This window comes from Ovis aries, chromosome 1 (assembly GCF_016772045.2).
Source record: "Ovis aries strain OAR_USU_Benz2616 breed Rambouillet chromosome 1, ARS-UI_Ramb_v3.0, whole genome shotgun sequence".
Lineage (NCBI taxonomy): Eukaryota > Metazoa > Chordata > Mammalia > Artiodactyla > Bovidae > Ovis > Ovis aries.
In genome coordinates this window covers 165,842,724-165,861,898 of record NC_056054.1, presented here as the reverse complement: position 1 = coordinate 165,861,898, position 19,175 = coordinate 165,842,724, and the positions used below count along the sequence as shown (strand labels likewise).

Here is a 19,175-nt window from a genome sequence, read left to right as displayed (position 1 = left end):
TCATGTCCATCAAGTCAGTGATGCCATCCAGCCATCTCATCCTCTGTCGTCCCCTTCTCCTCCTGCCCTCAATCCCTCCCAGCATCAGAGTCTTTTCCAATGAGTCAACTCTTTGCATGAGGTGGCCAAACTACTGGAGTTTCAGTTTTAGCATCATTCCTTCCAAAGAAATCCCAGGGCTGATCTCCTTCAGAATGGACTGGCTGGATCTCCTTGCAGTCCAAGGGACTCTCAAGAGTCTTCTCCAACACCACAGTTCAAACGCATCAATTCTTCGGCGCTCAGCCTTCTTCACAGTCCAACTCTCACATCCATACATGACCACAGGAAAAAAACCATAGCCTTGACTAGATGGACCTTAGTCGGCAAAGTAATGTCTCTGCTTTTCAATATGCTATCTAGGTTGGTCATAACTTTTCTTCCAAGGAGTTAGCATCTTTTAATTTCATGGCTGCAGTCACCATCTGCAGTGATTTTGGAGTCCCCAAAAATAAAGTCTGACACTGTTTCCACTGTTTCCCATCTATTTCCCATGAAGTGATGGGACCAGATGCCATGATCTTGGTTTTCTGAATGTTGAACTTTAAGCCAACTTTTTCACTCTCCTCTTTCACTTTCATCAAGTGGCTTTTTAGTTCCTCTTCACTTTCTGCCATAAGGGTAGTGTCATCTGCATATCTGAGGTTATCAATATTTCTCCCGGAAATCTTGATTCCAGCTTGTGTTTCTTCCAGTCCAGCATTTCTCATGATGTACTCTGCATATAAGTTAAATAAGCAGGGTGACAATATACATCCTTAACGTACTCCTTTTCCTATTTGAAACCAGTCTGTTGTTCCATGGACTGCTGCTGCTGCTGCTAAGTCACTTCAGTCATGTCCGACTCTGTGTGACCCCATAGATAGCAGCCCACCAGGCTCCCCCGTCCCTGGGATTCTCCAGGCAAGAACACTGAAGTGGGTTGCCATTTCCTTCTCCATGGACTCAGCACCTGCAAAATCTTACCCTCCCATCCCTTAGGGGTACAAATTACAGTTAGGTTCCTGGTATTAGTAAGAGGAAACTAAGGCTTAGAAAAGACAAAGCTCATTGGAAGTGTCCTCATAGCAAGTTAAATGGCAGAGCTGGGATTTGAACCTCATCTCACTGACTCTCTGAAACCCATGCTCTTACTGATATGCGCCTGCCCTTCCACGGAGACAATGAAACTCAGTGTGTGAAGGACAAAGAGGACGCCAGCATGCCTGGCCCAGAGGGTGAGGTGAGGCAGGAGCAGGAATTACGGAAGCTGGCTAGAGGTGAGGCTTCAAAGCTTACTTGAGGCCAGCTGCGCATCCTGCTGCAGGCCTTGCTTCGCTGGGCACTGTCATTATGCAGACAAGGAAAGGTAAAGTGTGAAAAGAGAGACAGAGGTGCCCACAGCTCCAGGCATGCTGCTCCTCTACCAGTATCTGGAAGCTAGTAAAGGCTTTGAAGCAGGGAAATTGCATAGTCTAAATGTTATTTCAGGGTGATTAATTTGGTAGCAATGCACAGAAGATATTAAAGGGAGCAAGAGGCTGGAGGCGAGGAAACTGGTTAAGAAGCTATTGCAGACGCTCATTTCCAAGACGAGTCTGACTCAGAACAGGGCAGCGGTATGGGGGCAAAAGAGCAGAAGTGAGTGTTCCCCGCCAAAGGAAGAGCTGACAGGCTCTGGGGAACTGCAAAGCTGCAGCTGCGAGTCAGTGATGGTCTGAGGCTGGGAGAGACAGAGGAGGAAAGACACTTCCAGAGCCAGTACATGTCCCGGCCCTGAACCCTGACGTACCTGCCTCTTCTGTCTCCCCTCCAGACCACAAGCTCAAAGGAGTGATAGAGCCTCCCTGTGTCTGGCAGCCCCACAGCTTTTCCCCATTGCCAACCACATGCTGGAGGTTTGGTAGACTCAGTAAATATTGACTGGCAGTCTGCTTCTTCCGGCTGGAATGCTGTGTTCCCACCTTTGCCTGGAAATGCCATGGACGAATGCCTTCCTGGAGGCCCAGCTCAAACACCTCTCCCTCAGAGAGGCCTCCGGTCAATTTAAATTAGATCCTGCTGTTTTCCTCCCAGAGAAATTTCTCTTTACATACTTCTTACAGTATGTAATTTTACATTTGTTGCTTTTTTATTTTTGATTTCCTGTTGTTGCTTTTGCTGTCAGTGGCAGTCCTCTACTTCCCCCCTAGGCATAAGCACTGCAAAGTCAGTTTGTCTTTTCACCACTGAGTCCCCAAAGCCCACAAAGTGCTATCCCATAAGAATAAAATGTAATTTTAAATTGCCAGTACCTGCATTTTTTAAAAGTAAGAAGAAACTGGTGAAATTGATTTTGATAACATTTTTATTTAACCAAACATATCTAAAATGTTATCATTTAAACATGTGATCTATAGAAATAATTATTAATGAGATTAGCTAACATTCCCTTTTTTGCATAAGTTTTCAACTCACCACATATCTCAGTTGGAATTAGCCAAGCATTCTCTAAACACATGTGACTAGTGGCTGCTATAATGGACTATTAATATAGATCCTTGCAGGATGCTTACATGTACTACTTTCTTAGTACAAAGTTAATTCATGAAAAAAGGAGGTTGGGAAGGGTAGAAAGATGGAAAAAGCAAGAGAGAAAAAGACAGGGAAGAGAAACTAACCTTTGCTGGGTGTTTACTTTCACCTATCAATAAATTGTGTGATTTAATTCTCATATCAACCCTGGTGAGGTAGGTTGAGAACAGTGTTTATAAATGAGGACACTAACTCTGCCCACATCACATTCTCTTTTGAACACAAGCCATACCTAACAAGTCTAAACAGGCTCCACTGCTATCTACACTTTCTCCCCGCAGGTAAGACAGCCCAGGGCTCCTGTAAGGTATTATTTTGAATCTCATATACTCTCTCATTTCAAAAGTATAGTCTAACCATTGCAGGCTAATGTGGGAGTGTCTCCTTCATCCTCCAGACATATTTCAGAGGAATTCTTATCCCATTGCAGCTGTTAATTGCTGGTGTTGTTCAGTCTCTCAGTTGTGTCCAACTCTTTGTGACCCCATGGTCTGCAGCATGCCAGGCTTCCCTGTCCTTCACCATCTCCCGCAGCTTGCTCAAACTCACGTCCAATATACAGCTTTGACATACTGCTTTCCCAATTTGGAACCAGTCCGTTGTTCCACGTCCGATTCTAACTGTTGCTTCTTGACCTGCATACAGGTTTCTCAGGAGACAGGTAAGGTGGTTTTGTATTCCCATCTCTTGAAGAATTTTCCAATTTGTTTTGATCCACATAGTCAAAGGTTTTAGCATGGTCAATGAAGCAGATGTTTTTCTGGAATTCTCTTGCATTTTCTATGATCCAACGGATGTTGGCAATTTGATCTCTGGAAATATTTCCTACAGACATGTTTCAGAGGAATTCTTATCCCATTGCAGCTGTTCATTAGGACTCAGCTATGACCAAACAACATGGTGGCATTTAAAGTTCTCCAAATATTCCAAACTCCCTAACATGCCTCCTTAGCTCTATAGAGTTTCTCTGCTGCCTGGAACCCTTCCTTCCTTCAACCAATAATACACATCCTGCATGACTCAGTTCAAGAAAAAGAGGAGGAAGAAAGAGAACAACAACAGAAAAAAACTCATCAGTCATCTTATCTCAACCAAGGAATCTCCCTGATTCACTCTGCAAGTGTGTGGAACCCTATTCTGTGTTCTCAAGACACTCTCACAGAGTTTTTTTCTGAATGCCATCATTACATATCTAGGATCTCCCTCACTACACTGTGAGCTTCTGAAAAGCAAGAACTGTGTCTCTTATCTTTACATCCTCATTGCCCAGCATTTATTGAATGGGTTTTTAAGTAAATAAATGATGGATGGACTGTTGGGCATGCTTATAGCCCTGTCTGAGTATAAGAAGCAATACCTGGTACCACATAGTCTTAAAAGAGGACTAGAGTGCTCTTGCAACATCAGCATCCCAATAGACCAGCTGTTAGGGTATGGGTTACAGTGATAGGAGCAGACAGTCTCTACAGAGGACACAGTGATGCCCTCAAACATTTCATAAGAAGTAATATTCTAAGCCAGCAGTCCCTAACCTTTTTGGCACCAGGGACCGGTTTTGTGGAAGACAATTTTTCCACGAACCACAGTGGGCTGGGAATTGTTTGAGGATGATTCAAACACATTACATTTATCGTGCTCTGCAGAGGTTAAAGTGTCTGCCTGCAATGTGGGAGACCTGGGTTCGATCCCTTGGTCGGGAAGATCCCCTGGAGAAGGAAATGGCAACCCACTCCAGTATTCTTGCCAGGAGAATCCCGTAGACAGAGGAGCTTGGTGGACTACAGTCCACGGGTCACAAACAGTCGGACACGACTGAGCGACTTCACTCACTTCACTTATGAGAATCTAGGAAATTCTATCTTACGTGGCTCAGATGGTAAAGAACTTGCCTGCAATGCAGGAGACCTGGGTTCAATCCCTGGGTCAGGAAGATCCCCTGGAGAAGGGAGCAACACACTTCAGTATTCTTGTCTGGAGAATTCCAGGGACATAGGAGCTTGGGGTGGCAGTGGGGGGCTACAGTCCATTGGGTCACAAAGAGTCAGGCAAAACTGAGCAACTAACACACACGAGAATCGAATGGTGCCACCAATCTGAGAGGAAGCAGAGCTCAGGCAGTAATGCAAGCAATGGGGAATGACTGTACATACTGATGAAGCTTCACTCACTCACCCACCACTCACCTCCTGCTATGCAGACTGATTTCTGCCAGGCCATGGACCAGGGACTCCTGTTCTAAGCTGTGCAGAACATTTAGCAAAGCTGGGACTAGCCCTTATGTTAGCCTCAGGTTCAGTTCAGTACAGTTGCTCAGTTGTGTCTGACTCTTCGCTACCCTGTGGACCACAGCACCCCAGGCTGCCCTGTCCATCGCCAACTCCTGGACTTTACTCAAACTCATCTCCATGGAGTCAATGAGACCAACCAGCCATCTCATCCTCTGTCATCCCCTTCTCCTCCTGCCTTCAATCCTTCCCAGCATCAGGGTCTTCTCCAATGAGTCAGCTCTTCGCATCAGGTGGCCAAAGTATTGGAGTTTCAGCTTCAGCATCAGTCCTTCCAATGAACACCCAGGACTGATCTCCTTTAGGATGGACTGGTTGGATCTCCTTGCAGTCCAAGGGACTCTCAAGAATCTTCTCCAACACCACAGTTCAAAAGCATCAATTCTTCGGTGCTCAGCTTTCTTTATAGTCCAACTCTCACATCCAAACATGACTACTGGAAAAACCATAGCCTTGACGAGATGGACCTTTGTTGGCAAATTAATGTTTCTGCTTTTTAATATACTGTCTAGGTTGGTCATAACTTTCCTTCCAAGGAGTAAGTGTCTTTTAATTTCCTGGCTGCAGTCACCATCTGCAGTGATTTTGGAGCCCCCAAAATTAAAATCAGCCACTGTTTCCCCATCTATTTTCCATGAAGTGATGGGACTGGATGCCATGATCTTAGTTTTCTGAATGTGGAGCTTTAAGCCAACATTTTCACTCTCCTCTTTCACTTCCATCAAGAGTCTCTTTAGCTCTTCACATTCTGCCATAAGGGTAGTGTCATCTGCATATCTGAGGTTATGGATATTTCTCCCAGCAATCTTGATTCCAGCTTGTGCTTCTTCCACTCCAGCGTTTCTCATGATGTACTCTGCATATAAGTTAAATAAGCAGGGTGACAATAGACAGCCTTGATGTACTCCTTTTCCTATTTGGAACCAGTCTGTTGTTCCATGTCCAGGTCTCACTGTTGCTTCCTGGCCTGCATACAGATTTCTCAAGAGGCAGGTCAGGTGGTCTGGTATTCCCATCTCTTTCAGAATTTTCCACAGTTTCTTGGGATCCACACAGTCAAAGGCTTTGGCATAGTCAATAAAGCAGAAATAGATGTGTTTCTGGAACTCTCTTGCTTTTTCCATGATCCAGCGGATGTTGGCAATTTGATCTCTGGTTCTTCTGCCTTTTCTAAAACCAGCTTGAACATCTGGAAGTTCATGGTTCACGTATTGCTGAAGTCTGGCTTGGAGAATTTTGAGCATTACTTTACTAGCATGTGAGATGAGTACAATTGTGCGGTAGTTTGAGCATTCTTTGGCATTGCCTTTCTTTGGGATTGGAATGAAAACTGACCTTTTCCAGTCCTGTGGCCACTGCTGAGTTTTCCAAATTTGCTGGCATATTGAGTGCAGCACTTTCACAGCATCATCTTTCAGGATTTGAAATAGCTCAACTGGAATTCCATCACCTTCACTAGCTTTGTTTGTTGTGATACTTTCTAAGGCCTACTTGACTTCACTTTCCAGGATGTCTGGCTCTAGATGAGTGATCACACCATCGTGATTATCTTGGTTGTGAAGCTCTTTAGGAAGCTAAAGCTAATTCTCACCCCATCTGTTTTCAACAAGATGGGTGGGCTTTGATGGCATTATGCTAACTCAGAGAGACAAAGGTCAATACTGTATGATTTCAGTACAATCAGTGCAATATAAAAAACCACAAACCCATAGATAATAGAGAACAGATAGGTGATTGCCACAGGCTGGTGGGAGAGGAGGGTAAAAATGAATAAAAGTGTTCAAAAGGTACAAATTTCCAGCTACAAGATAAATAAAGTGACATATTATTCTGCATGGTGACTGTAGTTAATAATACAATAGTGTCTATTTGAAAGTTAAATAGAGAGTGGGTCTTAAAAGTTCTCATCCTACCCCCAAAAGTATGTAACTGGGTGTGATGATGAATCTGTTAACTAATCTTTTTGTGGTAATCATTTCTTAATATATATGGATTGGCCAAAAAGTTTGCTCAGAATAGATTATGGAGAAAACTGAACAAACTTTTTGGTCAATCCAATACATATATCAAATCATTATCTTGTACACCTAAAATGAATACTGCGGTTGTTATTGTAATTGCTATTTAGTTGCTAAGTCATGTCTGACTCTTACAACTCATAGACTGTAGCCTGCCAGACTTCTCTGTCCATGGGATTTCCCAGGCAAGAATACTGGAGCAGGTTGCCATTTCCTTCTCCAGGGGATCTTCCTGACCCAGGGAACAAACCCCTGTCACCTACACTACAGGAGGATTCTTTACCACTGAGCCACTGGAGAAGCCCCAAACTAATACAATGTTAGGTGTCAATTTTATCTTGATAAAAAAGAAAGGAAAACAAAACAAACAAGCAAATTTAAAATGGGCAAAAGGGCTTCTCTGGTGGCTCAGTGGTAAAGAATCTGCCTGTCAAGACAGGACACATGGATTCAATCCCTGGCCCAGGAATATCCCATATGCTGCAGAGTAACTAAGCCCATGCAACACAACTATTAAGTCAAGGATTTGGAGCCCAGAAGCCACAACTACTGAGCCCATGTGTGCTGCAACTGGTGAAGCCTGGACAAACTAACAGCCATGCTCCCAACAAGAGAAGCCGCCAAAATGAGAAGCCTGCACACCACAGCTAGAGAAAGCTGGTGCAACAGTGAAGACCCAGCATAGTCAAAAATAAATGAATAAAATTATGGTTTTTAAAAAGTGAGCAAAAGACCTGAACAGACACTTCACCAAAGAAGATATACAGATGGCACATAAGCATATGAAAAGGAGCTCAATACCATGCCATTGCTGCTGCTGCTGCCATTAGGGAATTATAAACTAAAACAACAGTGAGGTACCACTACGCATCCATTAGTATGGCCAGTCTCTGTGACACTGACATCAAAGGCTGGTGATGACATGGAGTAACAGGAACTCCTGATCATTGCTGATGGGAAAGCAATATGGTACAGATACTTTGGAAGACCATCTGGCAGCTTTTTAAAAAATTAGTCATACTCTTACCATATGATCCAGCATCAGGCTCCATGGTATTTACCCAAACAAGCTGAAAGCATGTCCACACAAAAATCTGCACATGGATATTTAGAACAGCTTTATTCATAACTGTCAAAACTTGGAAACAATAAAGATGTCCTTCAGTAGGTAAATGGATAATTAAGTGTAACACATCCACACACTGGGGCTTCCCAAGTGACTCACAGGATAAAGAATTTGCCTGAAATGCAGGAGACGCAGGAGACAGACGTGGGCTTGATCCCTGGGTCAGTAAGATGCCATGGAGGAAGGCATGGCAACCCAAATCCAGTATTCTTGCCTGGAGAATCCCATGGAGAGAGGAGCCTGGTGGGCTACAGTCCAATAGGGTCTCAAGGAGTCAGAGACGACTGAAGCGACTGGGCGCGCACAGATGCATCCGTACAATGGAAAACTATTCAGTGATGAAAAGAATGAACTGCTAAGCCGCAAAAAGTCATGGAAGAAACTTAAATGCGTATTACTAAGTGGAAGAAGCTAATCTAAAAAGGTTGCTTACTACATGATTACAATTATGTGACATTCTAGAAAACCAGAGAGAGTAATAAGATCAGTGGTTATTAAGGGTAAGAAAAGTGGGAAGGCTGAACCAGCAGAGCACCAAAGATGTTTAGGGCAATGAAATTATTACATATGATTCGATAATGGTAGACACCTGTCATCATACATTTGCCAAAAGGCATAGAACGTATACCACCAAAAGTGAACTGCAGTGCAAACTAGGGACTTTGAGTAATAAAACGTGTTAATGTAGGTTTGTCAGAATGTACCTCTCTAGAGTGAGATGCCAATAGTGGAGAGGGCTGTGCATGTTTTGAGGGAGAGGATGTACGGGAACCCATTGTACTTTCTGTTCAATTTTGCTGTGAACCTAAAACTTCTCTAAAACATAAAATCTGTTATTCAAAAAGGCACTGCAGGTAGATGCCCAAGATAAGCAGCCATGCTTAGTTACTCAGTCATGTCCTACTCTTTGTAATCACATGGACTGTAGCCCACCAGGCTCCTCTGTACACAGGATTCTCCAGGCAAGAATAGTGGAGTATGCTATTGTGCTCTCCTCCTGGCCCAGGGGATCTTCCTGACCCAGGGGTTGAACCTGGGTCTCCTGCATTGTAGGTAGATTCTTTACCATCTGAGCCACCAGGGAAGCCAGATTCCCAAGGTATTTGCTTAGTCATTCAGTCGTGTGCAACTCTTTGTGACCCTATGCACTGAAGCCCACCAGGCTCCTCTGTCCATGGGGACTCTTCCGGCAGGAATACTGGAGTGGGTTGCCATAACCTCCTCCAGGCAATCTTCCCAGCCAAACCAAGGGATTAAACCCAGGTCACTCGCATTGCAGGTGGATTCTTTACCGTCTGAGCCACCAGGGAAGCCCAAGGTACAACAGCACATAAACAACAGAGCAGACGGCATAACTTTCCAGGACCCAGCAGGGACAGCTAAGAGGGGGCTCCACCAATTTGTCCTGTGTGTGGCATCTACTAGCATCCTAACATGGTCCTAAAGGAAAACCAAAAAATCATAATCTGTGCTACCAAATCACTCTTGATTTCATGAGCCAAAAGTCATGAAGACTCACTGAAGCAACAGGAAGGAAGTGAAGGAATCAGGAGATACTCTTGTTTACTGGAAATTGAGTCCAGTACCCTGCACAGGAGCGCTCCTGGCACCTCAACAAAAGCCAACTATATCCAAGCCAGATGAGTCATCCTGTGGCCCTAGCCAGAAAAGGAGTTTCCCTCAAACACGCCGAATTTCACAGTCACTTTTGAAATGCAGGTCAGCCTCTGCAGGTTGAGAGGAATCTTCATATCCCTAAAGGGCAAGAGCCATAGCTGACAAGCTACCAATATGTACTGATTTCTTTTTCTCCTTTCAACATCAAGTCCTTCACTCTTGTGCTCTCCTCTGAAATCCCTCTAGTTTATCCCAAATGTAAGAATTTTACTTGCCCTTCTCTGCAACTATAACAAGACAGATTCTGAAACAGTTATTCTGTGGCCTCACCAAGAAGCAATGAGAGCAACCTACCCCCACCCCTCAAAAATCATGACCCGAATGTATCCTCCTCAAAGGGCCTGTATCATGCAGTGTGCATAGCTGTGCCTGCCCCCGCCCTCGCCCCCTCACCACCCTCAGGACCAGGCAAGTGGCCACATTTCTACCACCAGACACGAAGGGAAGTAACAAGAAGCTCTGTACCCCAATAGCGGTTCCCTATTGTGGGAGCATACCATCTTGCTGGCTTGTCAGCCCATTCCAAAAGAACTGAAGGTTGCTTACAAAGATTAATAGAGTTGGCAAAATAAAATAAAGAAAATCATAAAAATGGGAAGTTGAGCAATGGCTTGCTTCTTCTGGATTGGGAGTGAGGAAGACTGGTAACAATCTAATGGTCTCTAATTTCATTTCTCCCTATTTGAATCTGTCCCTTCTTTACTGATCTTACCTGATTCTAGCTCTCTTGGCAAAGTCACCAAAGATCCCAACTTGCTGCATTCAATAGCCAGTTCTGTCCTCAGCTCACTTGAGCCACTAGCAGAAATTCAAAGAGTGGATCAAGGCCTTTTGCTGGAAAATACTCTTCCCCTGTTTTTCCTCCTCTCTGGTTCCTCCTTCTTTTCTGCTTTCTCCTATCTCACAGGTCCTTAAAATTAGCAAGTCCTCAGGCTCAGTTTTTAGAACTCTTTTCTACCTGCCCTCAGTACTGGGGGATCTCATTCTGCTTCACAGCATGAAGTACTATATCACCACTCCTAGATTTCTATCTTTAGCCCTGCCTTCACTTCTTAACTCTAGACTCCCATATCCAGCTTCCCACTCAGCACCTCCACTCAGATATCTGAAGTGAAAAAGTGAAGTCGTTCATTTCAAAAAAAGTGAGTCACTTGTCTGACTCTTTGTGACCCCATGGACTCTAGCCCTAAGAGGTTCCTCCATCCATGCAATTTTCCAGGCAAGAGTACTGGAGTGGATTGCCATTTCCTTATGCAGGGGATCTTCATGACCCAAGGATCGAACCCGGGTCACCCGCATTGCAAGCAGATGCTTTTTACCATCTGAGCCACCAGGGAAACTCAGATGTCTGACATACACCTCAAATCCCAAACCATCCAAAACAGATCTCCTAACATCCCAGACCAGACCTGCTCTAGTTTTCCCCACTCAATGACAACTTCATCTTTCTGGTTACTCGCCCCCACCACAGTTCAGGATGATATAGAGTCATCCTTAACTCCTCTCTTTCTCTCACTTCTTACATCTAACCCACTAGAAAATTCTGCTGGCTCTATCTCCAAAATATTCCCCAGGGTTGTCCACTCTTTACTGCACCCTGGTAATCACTTTCATATAGGTCTGGGTTATTACAGTGGTCTAACTGGACTCTGCTTCCACCTCTGCCCTTCACATTTTTCTCAACATAGGAGCCAGTGTTACTCTATTGAAGTATAAGTTGGGCCCAAGTTTTCACAAGAAACTTCATCAATTCAGTTCAGTTCAGTCGCTCAGTCATGTCCGACTCTTTGCGACCCCACGAACCACAGCACGCCAGGCCTCCCCATCCATCACCAACTCCCAGAGTCCACCCAAACCCATGTCCATTGAGGCAGTGATGCCATCCAGCCATCTCATCCTCTGTCGTCCCCTTCTCTTCAGAGTCCCAAGTGATTTAGCCCGTCGCTCCTCCAGCCTCTTATCCTCTCCTCCACCAGCCGCACTGGCCTCCCTGTTTCTCCTTGCACACCAGCCTTGCCTCCACCTTACAGCCTTTGCACCTGCTGCTTCTCCTTCTTGAAATGCTCTTCCCCTTATCTCCTCTAAGTCTTTGCTCAAAAACTTTCTCAAGGAGTCCTTCGTGATCATCTTATTGAAAACTACTAAGTGCCTCAAACCCCATACCCTTTTCTTGCTTTACTTTCCCATAATAATTCCCATCTAAACTACTACAGAATTCCCTGGCTATTTCATTGATTGGGTTGCCCCTCACTCGAACAAAAGCTTCATGGATGTAGGATTATCTTTTCTGTTTTTCTTTTCTTCTTAATCGCTGGCTCCAGAACTGTGCTTGGCATATAATAATTTGGTACATAAGTGTTAGAAGTCAATGCAAATGAAAAGTTCTTGCTCTTTTACACTAAAGATTACTATAGAAATGGTGAACTAATTTTTGACTGTGTCAAACCAATTCTCCCTTCATAGTCATTCATCATCCTTGGTCTGAGTAGCACCTTGGACTTGAGGCAGAAGGTTTAAGGATTAAGAAACAAAACAAAGCCTTGTTTTAAAGCCTTACAACAAAGCCTTCATGTCTTAGTCAATGCTGAAAATTTGCCAACAGAATAAAAAAATAGACCATAACCTGACAAGTTTCTGTCAGTTTTACACACATACACACATCCAGTTGCACACCAAAAGCAACTAGTAAGAAAACACAATATTAAAATTTACTACACTTTCACCTCTACCCACACTCCCCACAGCTCATGAGTGTTGAAGATGTGCTGTTCAGTAGCTGACAATCCTAGCAGATGCTGCTTTAATGCTTGAGAAAGACAAGCATCTTTTACCAGCATCAGCCTTGGAACAGCTCCAGAGAAATCCTTTTTCTTCCTCCCACTCACACCTTTCTCCCTGGGCATGCATGGTATACATTGCCAGTGGCCTCCACCTCCATCCAACCTACAGAAACCTGGCCCATAACACCCTGTAATTAATGTCATCAGACAAACAAGACTGAGTGCCACTCCACTATGCACGCTCTCTGCTTAGCAGAAGACACTGTCCTTTGCAATCAGGGAAGCACTCCCCAGCCACTGTCAGCAGGTGCTTCTCCAGGTCCTGAGAAGGATTTACAGCCTTTATGCCCACTCTCACCAAGTCTGCCTCCCGACTAACCATTTCTATGAAACTGCTCAGTCATCCAGCTTAGGTAGCCAATGTGTAAGCACAGGAATAGTGGAGGCTTCCACAGGGATAAGGCTCACCCATGACCCTGCTTCTCTCTCCTGGGCCAGTCCACCAAGCCAGGCTACTCACACCCATTCCCACCCAAGGGAAATAGATAAAAGCTGCAGGGTACAGCCCTCACCTGTGCACAGCCTATGAAGATTAAGAAAACTCAGGAAAGAATATTCACAATCATTGCTGCTGGTTTCAATATTTGGACCCAGTAGCCAATAAGAATATTTCTTAGATCTTGCTTTAAAAATAAATTTTACACATGTATGTGTAAAATGCACCCATGAAACTGAGGTTATGCTATCAAAGAACCATAAAACAAAGTAAACCAAGGAGATGTAGAAAATCCTTCTTTTCCAAGTACGGAAGTACCACATGTTGCCCAGACCTGAATCATTCTTTTAATTAGAGGTTCTAAGTCAGTATAGAAATGCTTTTAGAAATGGAAAAGAGATCTCTGAGACTCTCCTCTTAAAGGAGGTTAAATATGCCATCAATTAAGATCAAAGAATGGGTAGCAGTTTCACTAGGTGTTTATCTGGATACATAAACTTGGAGGAAGACGATCAAACAGGTTCTTGATTTTATTTTCTCCCTCTTGTGACACCTGAGTGACCCTGGAAGAATGAGGCAGAAACAGCTAATAGATTTGTATGGCCAAGAACAAAATGAAAGTGTGGGGCCCCTTGTTTGTAAATTGTTGGGATGTTCACAACAGTGACAGTAGAGCATTAAACCAAGAATGAAGCGCTCTCATCTAAAACTGGACCCTGTACAACTGTACACATCGCACAACCATGAAGCTGGCTCTGAAGACAAAGAATTTCTCTTCTGGTTGTTGAGCAACCTGCATGGGAACTACAGTGGACAGAGATGCTCTGGGCATCATTCAACCTAGGCAGAGTGTCTGGAAAGCTCCATGTCCCTATGAAGCATCACTCCATGCTGGTATCACTTGGAGAGAAATTCCTGCCATCTGATAAAATCCTGAATTGTACTCACAAACATGGCTGTTTCCTTAGAGACGCAAAAGCTTTCTTCTCCTGGGACTAAATAGACATTTCTCCAAAGAAGACATACAATGGCCAATAGGCACAGGAAACCATACTCAACTATTAGATACTCAATTATCAGAGAAATACCAATTAAAACTACAATGAAGTACCACCTCACACTGGTCAGACTATCCATCATTTAAAAGTCTATAAAATAACAAATGCTAGAGAGGATGTGAAGAAAAGGGAACTCTCTTACATTGTTAATGGGAATGTAAACTGGTGCAGCCACTATGGATAATAGTATGGAGGTTACTTAAAAATCTAAAAACAAGTTACCATATGATCCTGAAATCCCACTCGTAGGCAATATCCAGATAAAACTATAATTCAAAAAGACACATGCACCCCAGTGTTCATAGCAGCATCATTTATAATAGCTAAGACATGGAAACAACCTAAATGTCCATCAACAAATGAATGGATAAAGATGTATTATATATACACACCATGGAATAGTAGTGTAGTGTTACTCATTCAGTGATATCCAACTCTTTGCAACCCAGGGATATTCCCAACCCAGGGATCAAATCTGGGTCTCCTGCATTGCAAGAAGATTCTTTACCACCTGAACCACCAGGGAAGCCCCAGGTGGAATACTACTGCTGCTGCTGCTGCTGCTAAGTCACCTCAGTCGTGTCCGACTCTGTGCGACCCCAGAGACAGCAGCCCACCAGGCTCCCCTGTCCCTGGGATTCTCCAGGCAAGAACACTGGAGTGGGTTGCCATTTCCTTCTCCAATGCATGAAAGTAAAAAGTGAAAGGGAAGTCGCTCAGTCGTGTCTGACTCTTAGCGACCCCGTGGACTACAGCCTACCAGGCTCCTCCATCCATGGGATTTTCCAGGCAAGAGTACTGGAGTGGGGTGCCACTGCCTTCTCAGCCATAAAAAAAGAATGAAATAACGCCATCTGCAGCAACATGGGTGGACATAGAGACTATCATACTAAATGATATAAGTCAGAAAGAGGAAGACAAGTACCATATGATATTATTTATTGTAGACTCTAAAATATGACACAAATGAACTTCCTTACAAAACATAAATAGACTCACAGACATAGAAAACAAACTTATGGTTACCAAAAGGGAAAGGGAAGGGAGAGATAAGTTAGAAATTTGGGATTAGCAGACACAAAGTATTATATATTAATATAAAACAAACAAGGTCTTACTGTATAGGTGTGTGTGTGTATATATATATATATATATGTACACACACAGACAAAAATGTGTATGTAAACATATATATATACATATATACACATAACTGAATCATTTTGCTGTACACTAGAAACTAACACAACATTATAAGTCAACTATACTTCAATTTTTAAAAAAGCTTTCTCCCCCAGTAATTGGTATTTACTTATTTAAGATTGACTGGGCCCCAATTAACCTAATCAACTGGATTGATCTGAAAAGAACAATCTTTCAGGGTGGGCCCAGTAAGAGATTTGAGTGCCTGGAGGCAGAAGATTTCCTATAATTTTGGTTAAAGAAGAGATCTCTTTACCCTAACAAGTTGGAAGAGACTTCTTTGTTCATCAGCCATTGGAAATGGTTAGATTTTATAAGACTTAGTTACAAAAAATATGACTCAACCGTATGGCTGTTGTTGTTTAGTTGCTAAATCACATCCAACTCTTTTGCGACCCCAAGAACTGTAGCCTGATGGGCTCCTCTGTCAATGGGATTTCCCAGGCAAGAATTCTGGAGTGGGTTGCCATTTCCTTCTCCAGGGAGATCTTCCTGACCCAGGGATTGAACTACATTGCAGGCGAATTCTTTACTACTGAGCCACCTGGGAAGCCCAACCATAGGGCCAAGGAAAGTAAATTAGTCTTCAAGAAGATTTCCGACAAATGTTTTCGGTTGGCTCAGTTGCTTCCTTTTTCTCTTTCTGTGTTTTTGCTAACTCTCCCTCTTCATGTTTTTCAGGCTCTCAGTTGGAATAACCAGCAGGCCCTCCCTTTTCCATCCACCATCACCACCCTCAATCAATATTCACCCATCCTGTGACCAAACGGCCCCTCTAATACATTAATTTCAGAAACGTGGTTAATGATGAGATGGACTAGAGGTGGAGGTGAGCCTAACAGAAGGCCAGTGGAGAAACCTCAATTAAACTAGTCTTTCTGCAAAGGATACCACTGCTTTCTCCAATACTAGTCTAATGGCTCTTTCTATAAGAGTAAGATGTTCAGTTATGCAAACTAACTTGCTAATCATTTCTTCAATGACTTAAAACACCAAAAAAATATTTATTCACCCTTATTCTTGCTTTCTTATTCAACATAGACTCAGAATTGCCCATGATGAATTGCTTCTCAAATCATACCCACAGGAAAAAGAGAAAAGGATGCGTTTCAGTTTGAGGATGATAAAGAAGAAGATACTTCTCAATATCACTTGTTAACTAAAACATGGAAAAAATAAAGGGATGATGTGACAAAAAATGAAGGAGAGATGATATTCTTGCAGATTTTCCTGAAATTGTACTTTTCAGGCCTAAGTTCCCTCATTAACAACACTCCATCCCAACTCGCATATGCTTTATGATTCAGCAGTATTACTGAAGGGTGTGCACCGAAAGGAAAAGTCAGAGGCTTCACTGTGCTCAGTGTGAGAGTCAACACTGTTTTCCATGAAACACAGAACCACTGTGCTCTAAGCAGCAGGTGTTTAACACGACAACCCAAATCTTTTCTTTTCAGAACTAATTTCACCCCCGTGTCAGGAAACCTCAAAATCCAAACATCCACTCAGTTGACCTTTCTCTGTTTTTAACTTTTCAAAAATATCTTTCAAGACAGGAAAACAATTCGGTCCTCTTAATTTATATATATATATATATATATATATATATATATAAAATTCAGACCTAGAGACACAGACAGACAGAGAGAGGATGAAAACAGATATTCCATACAAATGGAAATCAAAAGAAAGTCAGAGTGACAATTTTCATATCAGACAAAATAGACCTTAAAGAATATTATAAGAGATAAAGAAAGACACTACATAATGATCAACGGATCAATCCAAGGAGATGACATAACAGTTGTCAATATTTATGCACCCAACATAGGAGCACATCAATACATAAGGCAAACAGTAATAGGGCATAAAAAGGGAAATTGATGGTAACACAATTATAGTAGGGAACTTTAACACCCCACTTACACCAAAAGACAGATCATCAAACAGAAAATTAATAAGGAAACACAAGCCTTAAATTACACATTAGATCATATGGACCTAATTGATATCTTCAGGACATTCCAACCAGATGCAGAAGAATACACTTCCTTCTCAAGGGCACACAGGACATTTTTCAGGATAGGCCACATCTTGGGTCACAAATCAAGCCTCAGTAAATTTAAGAAAAATTGAAATCATATCAAGCATCTTTTCTAACCACGACACTATGAGACTAGATATGAATTACAAGTGATTAAACAAATTTCTAAATAACAGATTACTGAAGAAATAAAAAGGGAAATCAACAAATTCCTAGAACTGACAACAAAAATATGATGACCCAAAGCCTACAGGATGCAGCAAAAGCAGTTCCAAGAGGGAGGTTTAGAGCCATACATTCCTACCTCAAAAAACAAGGAAAACAACAGACAACCTAACTTTACATTTAAAATAACTGGAAAAAGAAGAACAAAAATAACCCAAAGTGGCAGAAGGAAAGATAGCTCAAAGATCAGAGCAGAAAGAAATGAAAAATAAATAAAGGAATCAATAGTAAAGATTAACAAAACTAAAAACTGGTTCTTTGAGAATATAAACAAAATTGACAAACCATTAGCCAGACTTATCAAGAAAAAAAGGGAGAAGAATTAAATCAACAAAATTAGGCATGAAAAAGGAAAGGTTACAACAGACAATACAAAAGATCATAAGAGACCATTATGAGCAACTATATGCCAATAAAATGCACCACCTGGAAGAAATGGACAGATTCTTAGAAAAGTTTAACCTTCTGAGACTGAACCAGAAAGAAATAGAAACTATGAACAAACCAATGCAAGCACTGAAATCAAAACTGCTATCAAAAATCTCCCCAAAACACAAAAGCCCAGGGCCAGGTGGCTTCACAGGTGAATACTACCAAACATTTCAGTTCAGTTCAGTTCAGTTCAGTTCAGTTGCTCAGTCGTGTCCGACTCTTTGCAGCCCCATGAATTGCAGCACGCCAGGCCTCCCTGTCCATCACCGACTCCTGGAGTTCACTCAAACTCACGTCCATCGAGTCGGTGATGCCATCCAGCCATCTCATCCTCTATTGTCCCCTTTTCCTCCTGCCCCCAATCCCTCCCAGCATCAGAGTCTTTTCCAATGAGTCAACTCTTCGCATGAGGTGGCCAAAGTACTGGAGTTTCAGCCTTAGCATCATTCCTTCCAAAGAACACCCAGGGCTGATCTCCTTTAGAATGGACTGGTTGGATCTCCAAAAATTTAGAGAAGAACTAATCCCTATCCCTCTGAAACTATTTCCAAAAATTCCAGAGGGAGTAACACTTCTAAATTCATTCTACAAAGCCACTATCATCCTGATACCAAAACCATGACATCACAAAAAAAGAAAATCGCAGGCCAATATCACTGATGAACACAGATGTAAAAATCCTCAATAAAATTCTAGCAAAGAAAATTCAACAATACATTAAAAAGATGTACACCGTGGCTGATTCGTGTTAATGTATGGCAAAACCAATACAGTATTGTAAAGCAAAATAAGGTAAAAATAAAAATTAAAAAAAAAGATAATGCACCATGATCAAGTCAGGTTTATCCCCAGGGATGCAAGGATTTTTCAATATACACAAATCAATCAATGTGATACTCTATATTAACAAATTAAAAGATGAAAACTATGTGATAATCTCAAGAGATGCGGAAAAAGCTTTTGTCATAATTTGGCACCCATTTGTGATAAAAGCTCTTCCAAAAATGGGCATAGAAGGAACCTACCTGTACATAATAAAGATATTATGCAACAAGCCCATAGCAAACATTATTCTCAACAGTGAAAAACTGAAAGAGTGCCCACTCTCACCACTATTATTCAACACAGTTTTGGAAGTCCTAGCTAGGGGAATCAGAGAAGAAAAAGAAATTAAAAAGGAATCCAGATTAGAAAAGAAGTAAAATCCTCACTGTTTGCAGATGACATGATACTATACAT

The 19,175-nt window shown here is 42.4% G+C and overlaps 1 protein-coding gene across 4 annotated transcripts in view; it reads right to left on the bottom strand.

The window, feature by feature from the left end:
• LOC101110467 (transmembrane protein 45A) overlaps positions 1–19,175 on the bottom strand; it is a 110,174-nt gene that overhangs the window by 76,876 nt on the left and 14,123 nt on the right. The window lies entirely within an intron of this gene.